Here is a 13,943-nt window from a genome sequence, read left to right on the forward strand (position 1 = left end):
TTCTGGAGAGCAACACATCCTTGAAAGTCATGGAATATTCCTGAACTATTCATACAGAAGGTGGGGAAATAAGTTGCATGCTTTTAGTTACTCATAAAGCTCATGCTGCACTTCTAATGTGCTCAATGTCTTGTAGATGAAGGACTTCTACAGGTCTTGACAAACTTTCAAATCTGCTAAGTTTAAATTAGATATCAGGTGTGTATGACCACCTTCATCTCTTCAGTCTCTAAGCAGGCTTGTTTCCTTTTTTTTTTTTTGCATAGTTTGAACTTTTTCATGTAATCGAAGAAGTGCAAAGTCCTCTAGAATAATCTTTTCAAGGAAAATCAGATCCTGTTAAAACAACTGTTTCTCCAATAATGTTCTGGCAGAAGTGAGTTCTGACTTCTTGACTGAGGAATGCATTCATAATAATTGCTACTGTTCATCCTTATGGAAACTGGAGATGCCATGAAAGAGATGGGTGATGTCACAGAATTGAAGGAGTGGCAGCTGTGATGCTGGCAATGATCTTTGCCCTCCTGTAGTCTCTCAGACAGTCTCTGGTAACTGTGTGCAAGTAGACTCAGTGGACTGAAAGAGTGTTTGGCCATAAAAGCTGGGAGATGACAGGGGATTTATATATCTTTTATAGATGTGTATAATCCTGTTTTAATTTATTCCCAGTTGCTTGTCCACTCCATTGAGACATTTAACATTGGAACGTTAACAGAACGCCAACTTTGTGGCTTGGACTTGTCAGAGGTATATTTTAACTTTACTGTAGGTAATATAATACTGAGTTAGCCATTCATTTAATTTCCTTGCTTTGCCTTTGTGCACCTAGGTCTTCAAGCATATTGTAGTGTGTTGTTTTTTTTCTTCAGACATGACTTCTTGTAATGTGTGTGTATGGTAACTGTTGAGTCATGGCCTGAAGCACTGATTGAGCACCTGGGGGAAAAGACCGGGTCAGCCCTGGGAGCACAGGTGAAGGCAATTCAGCCGTGTGATGGAAGGGGGTGGAGCCTGGGTGCACCTCTCTTAGACCTCATTTAAGGGCTAATTGCCACTGGAGAAGGATTTCTGGTTGGAGATCCTTCCCTTGTAGTGTTTTCTTTGGAAGTTTTGATCTTCAGAGAAAGGTGAGCACTTTTCTTTTGTAACACCGTTCTGTTTGCGCTAGCACCTTTACTGCTGCACTCCTCTATCACCCTGTACTGCATTGAGCTTTCTGACTGTGATAGTCTGTGATTTTGTTCACTCAGAGAAATGCTCTGGTCTCTTTTCATGTTGGGGCACGTTTTCTAGCAGAGAAAATTATTAGGCTCCTCCTTTTTCTCTGTGATTGGGACGCATAATTTTGATGACAGCAGCTATTGGTAGTTCTGCAGTTGTCTGTACTGTGCGATACATTTTCACTCTCTTAGATCATCCGAGGCATGCATGCCTCCTATTTCCATGTGCTACTTCTGATACTGATTGGAGTAACAAAATATGTGTATTTGCTAATGGTTATTTTTAAAAAATAAATTATTTTAAGTTCAGTATGTTGTACTACTTTTATATTGGTTTCTTTCATGTAGACATCTGCTTTTGTATCTTCATGAAATTCTGCTACTTCTCTTCAATATTTCTCCTGGTTTTCACCAGTAAGACAAACAAAGTTATTGTGATTTCTGTGGTTAATATGAGAAAAGTTTTTGGAATTGTTTTTTAAATATTATTTACATAATATTTTTCTCACTTATGTTTGGAATCTACTGGAATTTCTGGATAAGGCTGCTTTTAGAGCATCTACCATAAATTGAAAACAATTTAAGGAAAAGCCTAAATAAGGGAGAGTTATAATATTGGGACCTTAAGAAAATGTAGGAGAGAAGAGGGAACAACTAACAAGCAAAACCTAAACAACAACAAAAAAAAATCCAAAGCAAGATTAGAATGATGAAGAAAGCTGAAGATTCTCAGGGTTTTTACTTGCTTAAGGGATACAGAGAAGGATGCTATCATCGGTAATTGAGGTGAAATTCTATTGTGCTTAATACCCGGGGAGCATACTCAATATCTTTATCATGATGCCTGTCAGGTCAGACTGCTATAGATAAGCCTCACATTACATATCATCCTGAACAAGAAATTCTGGTTTATACTAACCAAGGAAAAAAATCTGACCAGCAGTGAACAATAGCTACAAATCTATCCAGGAACAGGTGAGCGTGTTTTTCTGTAGTTTTGGTCAGTTGTAAGCACTGAAAGCTGGTAAGCAATTGGCCAAATCCATCTGGCTTTGTTGGGGAACAGTAGTTAGCTGGAGATTTCTTTCGTCTTTACAGTGAAATAATTAAATTCAATGCTAATTTTGCAAGTTAGTGTTTATTGCAAATCACCAGAGATTCTGTTTTTGCAGAACCTTTGTATGAGATTATGTTCAACCTAGTATACTTTGGCCTATTTCTAGTCGAAGAAATAAAACTGCAGTGAAAATTGTAATATTTTGGTGCTTACATGTGACACTTTTTTTTTTTTTTTTTTTTTAAGGGTTACTTTCAGTGCTAATGATTATATCCCTTTTACATGTGATGATGCAAGATGAATATGTTAAAATTAATTTTCACAATGATCATTAGTTCAGCTTGGGAGCAGTTTTTGACAATCTTCTCTGCTTACATCTCATCAGCATGTGTGGATTGAATAAAGGCAGAAATTTGCATGCTGCTGAGCAGCTGTTGCTCTTTTCGTCATGCATGTGATTATTTTAAAAACACAATTTCTTTCACAAGTGCATTGAAGTTCTCTGCCAGAGAGTGGTCAATCCTCTCCCTCAGCAATTAAATCAAGCCCACTTGTACCCCTGTCTTGATTTTATTCATCACTAAATTATCCATGTTTATTATATTCATACAGATTATTTTCTTCACTATGCTGTTTTTTCTGCTTTAGATGGTATATTTGGTTGAATTGTAAGTAAAATAGAGGAGGTTAATATGCCTGTGATCGGCTGATCAATCACTGGATTCCCTGAGAGAAACCACTTGCATTTCTCTCTTTTCCGAGCTTGTGGTTTCATCAGCACCTCCTGTTGTTATCAGACCTTAGAATTTCAATTGTATGATTTTTATTTTTTCTCTGTACCCTTTGCTTTCTGTAAATGTCAGAACATGTCTATTTTTTTTTTTCCACTGTTTTTAACTCACATCTCGCTGTGATAATACTACCCTTTTAAAGCTGCTATTCCTACTTGTTAAATTTAATGTACATAAAAGAGCCTTCAGGTACCATAAGCATATAACCATGCTTTTTTGAGTTTTTTTTTTGTCTTTTTTTTTAATTCTTACAAGCTTAAGTGAGAGATGGGTCATTTTGGGTTGTTGTTGGTGGTTCTTTTAGAACAGTTTTCTAGGCAAAAAGTGCAGAAGAATAGTGAGATGGATGCCAGCAGGCACAAGCTCAGCTTTAAGATTTGCTGTATGCCTATGGGATCAAGGTGTTTCTACTGTGTGTTTAGGTAGAAATTATATAGTTGACCTCTCTGCTTCAAAATCTGATGCTCTTAATCTAAAGTAGTAGCTGTGTGATTCATATTAATATCTGAGTATATCCCAGTCTTTCAGTACTCATTCTCATGTCCTTGTAGATAGGGATGAGGGACACTGGAAAGGTTAATTACTTAAGAGGTCATACAGGAAACTAGTAGTGTATTCTCTGTTACCCTGCTTTGTCGTCTTATTGTATCTACCATTTTATCATTGTATGTGTCCTTAAGTTTGATCCCAGTTTTCTTTTTAATCTTTCACACTGTTGTTGGAGGTGATTATTTCAATCCCAGCTTCACTTCCTCTGAATTCTGAAAATTCTAATGGTGTGGGAACAAGCTTTGATTCAGTATTTGAGCACGGAAGACACCAAAATGTGTGTGACTGTATCTACTCTAGTGTCTTAGATTGGTACTTAGAAGTACTTCGAGTACTCCTAATTGTCCATGTAGGAGAATCAGTTTGGAACAGAGGAACCATGCTTCTCCAGGAAGAAAACTAAGCAAAGATGCCGGAAGTGCACCTAAAACACTTCAAAAGCAAAAGGTTGCTTGCTCTGTAGGGCTACATTGGACCAAGCATAAAGTAAAGCTCCTGGAATGGTTACAGAGTGGGCACTGACCTCAAAAGCTGCTTCTTGGCCCACAAATCTACCCATATTGAGCCAGTAGTACATGCCAGGGCAACTCTAAGTGAAAGTTGTGAATTCCTAGAACAGGAAGCCTGCTCTAAAAGTGCTCCCTTCCTGTTTTACTGTGCCTCTATATTGTTTTCTTTGATGAGTCAGAATGCATGCATGTGTTTATATTCCTCATGAGCACTAAGATGAATGTCAGATTTTTGTTGGGTTGACAGCCCCTTTTTAGTGCCTTTTATTTTAATGTATTTAATTAGAAGCCCTTACCATGGAAGGTTTAGTGCACAATAGGTCTTTGCTACATTATTTGTTTTGTCATCTAAGCTGTGTGGTATTGTTTAAATGTTGTTCTCACTCTTTGTTTTCCTAGTTCCAGCTGGGAAACCCAAATTCTTTGAGCAAACAAATTGTGACTAGAAAAAATTTTCTGAAGTTCTGCTAAAATTCACAGGATCTGCGGTTTTCAGGCACTACTCAGGATGTCTGGCAGGCATGTGAATAGCAAATTGTTCTCTGAATTGTAGTGAATGAATTCTTGTTAATAAGTAGGGTTTTTTTTTTTTTTTTTTTTTTTTTTTTTTGTAGTAGTAGTAGCAGTAGAACTCAGCTTTAAAGACAGAATTTTGCTAAAATATAGGCAATAGGAGGGTAAACACTACCAAAATAAGTATTAGTGCTGTCCCTGTGGGATGTTGCTAGGTACTGGGAAGCCTTAAAATCCCTCCTATTACCACTCTCCTCCAAATCACTTTCAAATCTTCTAAGTGAAATACTTCCAAACAACAAGTCTAGTGAATAAAGCAAAAGACTAGTTATTTTTATACTATTATTTGGAGGAAAAGGGGATATTTTTCTCTTATTCTTTTTTGATATTGCATATCATTAATTTCTACTGGAAGAAGAAACCAGCAGGTGCTCAGCTCATACCTATTGCTTTAAGTTCAGTTGGTCTCTAATTTCACTAGCTTATTCTCCATAGAATGTACTTTCCACTAGGATTCTTTAATGTTATCAGTGGGAGTGAGCAGAACAACCGGAGTACTATGGAATTAAGAGGAAAAATCCATAAAACCTGATGTAGCAGAGCAGCATCAGTGTTTTGTCTGCCAGCGTTTGAGAAGATGGCGGGATGCATGTAGCTGGCAGCTGGATTTAAAATAGGGAAGTATCTCGTGTAAAGGATCTCCTATGAGCTGGTATTGGGAAAGGCACTTGCAAGCAGAATCTCCCTCTCTGTATTACCCTCTTCCAGGGTATAGATAATGCTAAAGCTTAAATGATCAGTGTTGGCTTTTGGCGTGCAAAAGATGACGTTAAGCAGAGTGAATGCTCTCTAATGAAACACAATGACAGATGACAGCCTCTTGCTCTTGGAGCTGGGCATTCTTTTCAGGGGAAAATGAAAATTTCAGGAACAAGGATATAGAGAAACTTGGTCATGGCAAGGATTTTAATCCTGCATGGAAATCTTTTCTGAGTGAAGGTCAAGGAAAATAGCTTATTTTATACTCTATTGATTATTTTATAAAACTCTAAAATACGCATCAGGATGTGCTGAGTTTAAATCTGCCTTTGGGAGCAGTCCAAATCTAATGCCTTGGAGGAAGGGGAAGGCAGAAATAAGATTCAAAAACACTATTCCAAACCTCTGGAGAGGCCTTCCTTGTTTGGAACTTGATTCATAAAATTAACTTCTTTCTATCAATCACTGCTTTCTATTTCTATGCTGGCCTGCTTCGATGGATCAGAATCTAGTTAACAGGTTTTAGCTTATATCCTCCTCTAGGCTGGAGGAACTAGTGGTAAAGGTGAAGACCATTGATGGAAGCAGTTTATTTACTGTTTCATTGCCTCAAAATGAATTCAGACCTACTCCTATCCTCAAAACTGACTTTTCCTTAAAAAAGAAACAAACAGAAAATGAGCAACAAACAAGCAAAAAGAAACAAAAGCCCATTTAAAACAGTGTCTCAGTTTTGTTCTTTATAAATAGTTCATCACCATGTTTAGCAACTCAGGCCAAGCCTGGGGCTGGAAGAACCAATGTGCAGAAATCCATACTGCTGGCTGCTGTGGCTGGGGAGCAATGCAGCCCATATTACTTGGCAAGAAATCCTGTAAGTAATCAGCAGGGTCCTCAAAGGTCATCCTTCTTGTGTGTTGCCTAAAAGGCTTTTTGCTCTTTTCCTTTCCTCTATTTGAATTGATCCTGTCCAACAGAGTCTGGCTTTGTACATAAATCCTTGCTAAGCTTTCAGTCTGTGCTCTAGCTGTGCTACACTGCCTCATGCTACTTGATGTGCAGAAGTCAAAGAGGTTGCTGGTTTGATAATACCGATATCTGTTAAAACCATGCCCTGAAAACAGACTGCTCCAAATACAGTAACAACCATCTCATTGGTAACAGCAGGTTCAAGCTCCTGTCTTGCTGTGCTGTGTGGCTCTGGAACATGAGCAAAGTGACTTGGCAGCTCAGAGGGCACTGATGGAAGTTGTGCTTCTAAACTCCTTGGTTGTGGCTGAGGGTTCTGTTCCCAGAGTCAAGCAATACAAAGAGTGAACTCAAGGAAGCAGGAAACTGATATGAGCTTTAGTTAGTCAACCCCTTTTCTTCCTTATGCTGAAGATTGTTTAAAAGTAGATGATGCTATTTTTCTCCTCTCTGATGTCAGCAAATGAAGTGTCCTTCACAAAATCAGCCAGCTTGGCAAGATGCTGGATCTTGCCATTGTCAACTATGGAAACTATTTAATTGTAAATTGTAATTTTAATTGTAAATTAAATTAATTGTAAATTCTCACTTTCTCATGTTTGTGTGATTTAGTATGCAGTTGTTGTGCAATGACTAAACTCAGGAGTCCTTTCTCTTTCCTTTTCTCTGCCTTATTAAGAAATCTTGTTTCATTTTTCCCATTGTCCAGTGGAGAATCTGGCACTTTTTTTTTTTTTTTTTTTTTTTTTTTTTTTTTTTTTTTTTACAAATATGTCCTGTAGCTAAGTACTAATGATTTTCCTAATGTTTGTAAGAAATACATGACTTTCAGGTATTTATTCCTTTGTCAATGTTATTGAAATATAGGTAATAGTTTTGAATTGTGAGCAAGAATGAATTCATAGGTAATGTATGGCTATAGGTACACTTCTCAGCTAAGCAAAATTTCTTACATTAGAGATCTTTAGTCTTTGATCTTAAATTAATAAGTGTACTATGCCTCTCCTCTTAACTGACTGAAGAGCTATATGGTGTGTAGAGGAGGAACTATGTAAGGAAACCTTTTGGTTGGTTGACTATTTTAGTGTTTGGTTTTTTTGAAATGGTTGGGTACAGAAAGCTTTGGGCAAAGAATGGGGATGCAAAATGCAGTTATAGACTGATGTTACCTACCTGTGTTCGCAGCTGATGGACTGGATGAAACAGTGTATGTGCATGGGTATAATTAAGTTCAAGAGAAATAACTTCAGACTGAAAGAAGCAATATTTCAAATAATGTTCTGTAACTTAAAGAATTGTATCCACTCTATGCATGCAAGGATCAATCCCTGGAATCAACCAGAGAGTTAGATGCAATACTGTGAAATCAAAATTGCTCTTGAATTGGTCAGGGTAGGCTTTCACAGAATAGACGAATGTTTGACCTGCTAGTGTTGGGCCAAACCTTCTTTTACTTGAGGTGACATGGCAACATTCCCACCCGCTCCGACTAGGCAGACACCTTTCATTTCAAGGTCACGTCACAAAGGATACATACAGCATAAACTATGTGGTGTTCGATTTATCTATGTCAGGAGGATAGAAAAAGGAGCTGACCCTGCTAGAACTTGGTCCAGATGTGCTTTCAAGTCCAGGTACTATTCTGGTAATGAGACCCTTGTGCTCCTTGGGATAACCAATGTCATTGTGTTTTTTCTCTCTAACTTGCCTCAAAATGCTGCTTTGAAGTGACGTAATTGTTTGACAGACCTGTATCAGGACACGAACTACAGAGTGACAGCACTTTCCTTTGGCTGAATCCTTTTTTTTTTTTTTTTTTTTGTGTGTGTGTGTGTGTGTTTGAATACTTAGCTGATTCCTCTGTGTAATTTAAAATAGGAAATGCTGATGTATAGGCTAGTTGCAAAATTGTATTGTAAGGGTAAAAAGAGTCATGATTACCTAATATTGACAATGATGTAGGCTTTGTGAAGCGGAGAGAATCTAGAGAAGAGATGCTAGGCTTAAGTATCTGTGGATAAATGGTACGCACAGCTACACCTTCTGTGTTTAAAGCATGCTATTAACAAGACTAACAGAAGTCTAAAAATATTGTGGTTGTTCTTTTGAAGCACTTGGAAGTCAGATGTAGGCTACTTCTACAGATTAGAAAATTTTGTAAGCATTAAATCTAATTTTAGGTCTTGCTTGAAACGGTTTCTAAAACCTGTAAGAAATTCAAGAGCATATTCAAATGTCAACTGTGGCAAGTACTGTGTAACATATTAGTAATATAGACACATTTTAAATAGTGGTGTTTCTTATTAGGAAATAGCTGTCTTCACCAAGCATGTGTGTAGAAATTGGAGAGAAATTCTGTTCTCTAGGCTGGTATTGGTGGGTTTTAGTGTGAATTCTTAACTATGTGAATGAAAGTTGAAATCCTTGTTTGTGTCCAGAACGGTGTCCTTCTGTTATGTTAACAAACAGCAGTCTGATGGAGTCATAAATAATTTATGAACTGGGAACATTGATTTTTTTTTTTGCTCAGTGCTTATAGGAAATTATATGCTTGTGGCTTCAAGAAATAATTGGTGCAATTTAATCACATAAAAATTATAGCCACCTTTAATTCTTTTCAAATTGAACCCTAATGACACTGGGTGTGTTTTTAAAAAAAAAAAAAAAAAACAAACAAAAAAAAAACAACTAAGCAGAGTACCTACACAGACTGAAGAAATGAGAGGAACAGAAAGCAGCATGTTTAACAAATCTGACAAATTGGATCCCAATGGTAGTGGTTTTGAGGAAAGTCTAATTGACTTTTGCCTGATCATACATTAGCGTTTCCACAGGAAAATGTTGCAAACTTGAATGAAAATGCAGCATTACTAAGCAAGTTGGAGGAGCAGAGTGCCTGGCATTTTATGAAAGAAGTTCCATTTGCAAAATTTCACAGAGTTGGAGGTGGTTTTTGCTCTAATGTATTCCAATTTTCCTTTTACTGCAATAATTTTCCATGTAAGCTCTGTATTCTGGGGGGAGAAGGAAATGACTAACATATGAGAAAGAAGAAAGTTACAGCAACTTGACCAAATGCAAGTCTCAATTTCTTTTAAGGAGGGAAAATGACCTCACAGTCAGAATATTACATGAAGTTTAACAGATTCTAAGTGCAGTACAAATACCTTGTGAAACATACCTCAAGTCCAGTTTGAAAAATGAATTGGCCAACTCCTCCTGAACAGGAGAAGAAAAAAGGAGTTGTAGGACTCCTCTGCACTCTTTGCTTGGGAGGGGGAAAAAAAAAAGCTGATCGAAATGCTTAGCTGCAAGCAGGTTTTAGTAAAATCACGTGATATTCTGGCTACTTATCAATGTGCATTTTTCTTGGAAGGTCATCAAATTTGCAAGAAAGATATTGTAGGATGCAGTTTCTATCCACTCTGGAGAAACATTTAAATTCTGTCTTCAAAATTGCTTTCAGAATGCAAAGGGATGAACTTTATTTAGTCTGGGTTAAATCTACACCTCTTTATTATCAAGTAAAAATAGGGGAAATTGCAAACTGCAATTGCAAAGTGTAAAAGAGTATCATTTAACTCTGATGTGAAGCTGATGTCAACTAATCCATTGTATCCATTCAAAGCAGGAACAAAACAAATAGACCCTACTTAAAAACAGAAAAGCTGCCAACAATTTCAGCACTAATCATGAAATGGCATTTAGGTAACTCAGTGGTGATCCCCGTAATGCTAACTGTAGGCTTAATGCGGGGTGTTAACTGGTAGACTGATGCCTGGAGATGGCTTGAGGCTGGGAATGCAAATGCTACATGTCTGGAAACTAGCCCCAGTTGGTTTTCTTTTCTGATGATTGAAAGGGTTGCTGTTTTCCTGGGTCCCTTGGACGCTCCATATCTGTTTCTGGACAACACAGAAGCTGTGAAGTGAGCTGTGCTTATTTAAAGCATGACACTGTCACTGCTGTACCAGGAACTTACTGTATTGGTTACATTGAGTGTTATGTCTCACTTCTCAAAGTAATTCTTGAACCAGCAGGATTCTAGTTCCAAGCACTGATAATGGCTGGACAAGAATGGCTCTTTTGACTGTTTCATTGAAAACTCACAGTAGCTATTACTAAAATGCTCTAAATACAGGATGCGTATATATGCTACACTTCAACAAACATTTAATGACCACCAAACATTTACTTTAGGCAGTAACAATCTTATTAAATAGACGTTATGAGTCTTTGTTCCATTTTGCTTCATGCACAGACATATGCAAATAACTTGTATTAACAGCTTTGAGTGAAATTTCAATGGCAAGCTTAATAAATCCCTGGGTGGTGCTCAGGCTGATAACATTAGTTCCACATACCGTTTTATTCAGGCAGCTAATGACTCTTTTTTTTCCTCCCGCTTGCCAATTCCGGATTGATAAAAGCTGAGAAACAAGCAGATACGGGTGCAGAATGCTGAAAGCTATACTTTGCTGTTAATTTGGTTCAGATTCAGATTTTGGGCTGAGTAGGGACAGAGGATCGCCTTGTTAGGTGACTTATTGGCCTGCGTGAAAAGGTCTTCATGTGTCCTGCGAGTACAGCCCCTCAGCATGGCTGATGGGGGATACCTTCTGCATTCTGCCTTCTGCCTAAGTGTCTTGTCTCTTTTGGAAGGTGGTGTTATTTCTGTATAAGGCTAGGGCTTGCGATGGGATGTCCTGCTGCAACGTGATGATTTTGTGAACACATGCTGGCTCTGCAATAGTCTGGAGTGCATCATAGGGGGAAAAGTCCATACAGTTGCTGCTTGGCAAGGACACTGAGCAGGGGCTGTGCTTAGTGGAGAGCACAGCTGGCTGCTAATGTCAGTAATTTGAGCATAGTTTTTGTTGGTTTTCTTTTTTTTGGAGGTGAAGGAGGGAAATAAAAGAGGTCAGGCAACAATTGCAGAATGGGTGGGATGTCAGGCAACTTGTGGAAGGCAGGGGATAGTGACTGAAGAGAAGATCTGAGGCAGAGCTCAAGCACCTGAGCTCTGTTCTTCCTTTGCTTTGCCTGCTGCCTGCCCTCGGCTGTTTAAAAATAAATGCTTCAGAGTCTTTGAAAAGACTCTGTTATACTGAGGTTGTGAGGGGTGTATTATGGCAGGTCTTTTAGATGTGCCATTAAAGTCTGAAGCTGTGGAGATGTCTGGCTGAGGCTCTGAGTTAGCAAAGCCCTTAGAGCTATGCTTCTGTTTATTAAAGCATTTGAGTGTAATTCACTAACCCTAGTGGTGCTGAAAACTGCTTGCCAGCACTTTGCATGTACAACCTGTCAGTTCCATCATGTTACAGATATCCCCTATATATAGCCTGGTAACTGTTTGTCATTCCAGCCTCGTTTCCTTCTTTGCTTCTGGGAATGGATCCTGCACGCTGGAGGGAAACTAGAGTTTACTGTTCAATCAGAATAGTTTGTCTTCATGGGGCCAGCATTGATCTCACAACTGTTATGTTGTCTGTCAGTGCCTAATCACAAAATCTCCTGCTTGCATGTGGAGAACTGCAGAGTCCAAACAGGCTCTGCTAAAAAGGAAGGATGCCAGCTCTGTGTGTAGAGGGAGATTTTGGAATAATGGGAGCAGGTATATGGGATATAAGTGATTAAGGTTGGAGGAAAAACACAAATGCTTACTCAAGCTGGGAGGAAATAGAACAGAGCCTAAGGGCATACAATTGGACTGGATTTTACTACAAAATCATGGTGGACAGCTGTGAATAAGAGGGCAATACAATGCTGCCTTGAGCTACTTCTAGTGATGTTCTGGGCAGAAAAGCCAGAGATGACTGATTTTATTTTTTTTTCCCCCTTCATCCTCTTTCCCTTGCTCTCTGCGAGGGAACTGACCAAAAAATTAGGTGGCTTTTTTTTTTTTTTTTTTTTTTTTTTACAGAAAAGCAGACTGAATGGTTTGTGTGCCAGAGGCACATAAAAGGAACACTGCTATTCTGGCACCTGCAAGCCTTGTTCGGTCCATTGATCAGGAGGGTGTTCAGGCCTCATCCTGCACCTTGTTTTGGAGCGTTTTCTTTTTCTGCCCTTTCGTTTCCCTCGTATTCTAAACTTGATCTTGTTGTTGAATGTCGAAATAAATTAAGCCTAATCCAGGGGGGCGTGTTGCAGAAAACAGAGCTAGTCATCAAGACCCTAGAAAGTGCACGATTTGATAGCTGGTTATTATTGCTCCGACGAGATTGCATTGCGGCAAAGGCGGATAGAGAACTTTCCGAAACATTCGCTCAGTGCGGGCCGGTTAGCTCAGTTGGTTAGAGCGTGGTGCTAATAACGCCAAGGTCGCGGGTTCGATCCCCGTACGGGCCAGTTTCGTTTTTTTGGCGCCTACCGTAGTTCTTGCCGTATTGATTCGCCGCGGTTTGAGCCCGTCCGTCCTCCTCAGAAAGACCTCAGAGCGCGCTGGTGGGCTGGAGGAGGGGCAGAAGGGGTCCCGGTAGTGACTGTGCCAAAGGGGTGAGGCGCGACAGTTCAGCAGGGAATGGGCGCGGGGTGGTGTCATGCCTCGTCCCGGCGTGGGGGCTGCGGAAGGGGCAGGATGTGGAAGGGGCTGACAGCCGCTGAAGGGAAATGTCTGAGCCACAGAGGAAGCAAGCAGAGGTAAACTTGCCCGACAAAGTTGGTTGGCTCTTAATTTTAATTCACGTGCTCTTCTTTTTTTGTTCGAGAAGTCCACGGGTGTGTTCCCAACGGCTGCACTGGCAGTCTGTGTGTGAGCGTGGTGTTTCATTTTAGAATGAAAATCTGGGAATAATACCAGGTTGTTTTATGTTCCCCATATTAGAAATCAGGAATTTATTGCAGTTCTGTACAGCAGAGTCCTTATCATAAAGCAAGGTGCTGCAATGTATCCTCAGCCAGTATTCCAGTTAGGTTTGAATTGCTTATATTTGATGTGCGTTTTGGTGGTCAGGATTGCATGAGCTTATCGTTGCTAGGTTTAATTTCTGCAGATGGCTGTCTGGTTGGGGGTCAGCCACTGTCCACGGGGGAGTAATTGCAGAGCCCGTTCTCCAACCTCAAAACCAGTCAGGGAATAAAAGAGCAGATTAAACAGATTCACCAACACAGTGGGATAATGCTCTTGTGAAGACAGCAGAGGAATTCTCATACCGTTGCACAGAGGACAATATGTGAGAAGACAAACTTCTGTTATTGCCAGGGACGATGCTGAACACTTGCATCTGAAGTGGAAGCTCCCAGTCAGTCCAGCTAAACCACTCCTTTTTGCCAGGTACCAATTGTTGCATTACAGAGTTGCACAGACCAAATAAATCAACTCGTAGAACTCATTAAACGTCCTGAGTTGGAAAGGACACGCGAGGATCATTGAGTCCAACTCCTGGTTTCACTCAGCACCACCCAAAATCCAAACGGTATGTCTGAAAGCAGTGCCCAACTGCTCCCAGAACTCTGGCATTTGGGGCCGTGCCCACAGCCCTGTGCAGTCCGTTCCGTGCCCAGCGCCCTCTGGTGCAGACCCTGTCCCTCACCCCCAGCCGTCTCTCCCCTGACGCAGCTCCATGCCGTTCCT

The 13,943-nt window shown here is 39.7% G+C and overlaps 1 long non-coding RNA gene and 1 other non-coding gene across 2 annotated transcripts in view; both read left to right on the plus strand.

The window, feature by feature from the left end:
• Positions 1-1,037: 1,037 nt before the first annotated feature.
• The window catches only part of LOC128091459 (uncharacterized), a 597,131-nt gene continuing 584,225 nt past the window's right edge, over positions 1,038-13,943 (plus strand). Inside the window, exon 1 of the long non-coding RNA XR_008211422.1 lies at positions 1,038-1,127. This is a non-coding gene — a long non-coding RNA (uncharacterized LOC128091459). The remainder of the gene's footprint in view (positions 1,128-13,943) is intronic.
• TRNAI-AAU (transfer RNA isoleucine (anticodon AAU)) lies at positions 12,645-12,718 on the plus strand. The gene has a single exon. It is a non-coding gene; the product is annotated as a tRNA-Ile (tRNA).

This window comes from Tympanuchus pallidicinctus, unplaced genomic scaffold (assembly GCF_026119805.1).
Source record: "Tympanuchus pallidicinctus isolate F22 unplaced genomic scaffold, pur_lepc_1.0 scaffold10, whole genome shotgun sequence".
In the NCBI taxonomy this organism is placed as follows: Eukaryota; Metazoa; Chordata; class Aves; order Galliformes; family Phasianidae; genus Tympanuchus; species Tympanuchus pallidicinctus.